General features: G+C 47.5%; 1 protein-coding gene across 1 annotated transcript in view; it reads right to left on the bottom strand.

Annotated features, from left to right (window-relative positions):
* mgat4b (alpha-1,3-mannosyl-glycoprotein 4-beta-N-acetylglucosaminyltransferase B) overlaps nucleotides 1–979 on the bottom strand; it is a 155,174-nt gene that overhangs the window by 79,380 nt on the left and 74,815 nt on the right. The gene's annotated exons all lie outside the window — the stretch shown is intronic.

Below are 979 nucleotides of genomic sequence, written 5' to 3'. Positions count from 1 at the left end.
CCCCCCCCCCCCCCCCCCCCCCGCGTTACCTATAACCTGCCTACATAACACGCAGTATCAGCTGCGCACGACCACACGTGAGAGAGGACAACAAACAGCGACAGCTGCTGAGCCGTTCATCATAAACTTTGGCTTTAAAACTTCATACAGCGAGGCCCAAACAAAGAAGCGCTGAACGCAAAATAGGTTAGTAACCTGAGGTTACTGAACATGTTTAGTTCAGCACTGGCCATCTAACGTTAGCTTGCGTCTTGCTTTAGCTACGACCTACGGGAGGTTAACTCCGACTGTCGTGCGTTACAAAAAGATGAATGAGCGTTTGTTTACTTGCCAAACTTGTGGTGGTCCATAAACATAATCATTTACATCCCACTGGCTGCCATCAGGTTACAGGTTTATCGTTGGTTATCACTGACTTGGACTCTAGCTCAGAGACTTGAGACTTGACTTGGACTCTAGCTCAGAGACTTGAGACTTGACTTGGACTCTAGCTCAGAGACTTGACTTGGACTCTAGCTCAGAGACTTGACTTGGACTCTAGCTCAGAGACTTGACTTGGACTCTAGCTCAGAGACTTGAGACTTGACTTGGACTCTAGCTCAGAGACTTGACTTGGACTCTAGCTCAGTGACTTGACTTGGAATCTAGCTCAGAGACTTGACTTGGACTCTAGCTCAGAGACTTGAGACTTGACTTGGACTCTAGCTCAGAGACTTGACTTGGAATCTAGCTCAGAGACTTGACTTGGACTCTAGCTCAGAGACTTTAGACTTGACTTGGACTCTAGCTCAGTGACTTGACTTGGACTCTAGCTCAGTGACTTGAGACTTGACTTGGACTCTAGTTCAGAGACTTGAGACTTGACTTGGACTCTAGCTCAGAGACTTGAGACTTGACTTGGACTCTAGCTCAGTGACTTGACTTGGACTCTAGCTCAGTGACTTGAGACTTGACTTGGACTCTAGCTCAGAGACTTGAC

The sequence above is a fragment of the Micropterus dolomieu genome, linkage group LG19 (assembly GCF_021292245.1).
Source record: "Micropterus dolomieu isolate WLL.071019.BEF.003 ecotype Adirondacks linkage group LG19, ASM2129224v1, whole genome shotgun sequence".
NCBI lineage: Eukaryota > Metazoa > Chordata > Actinopteri > Centrarchiformes > Centrarchidae > Micropterus > Micropterus dolomieu.
The sequence above is the reverse complement of the archived record's forward strand: the minus strand, read 5'-3'. Positions and strand labels throughout refer to the sequence as shown.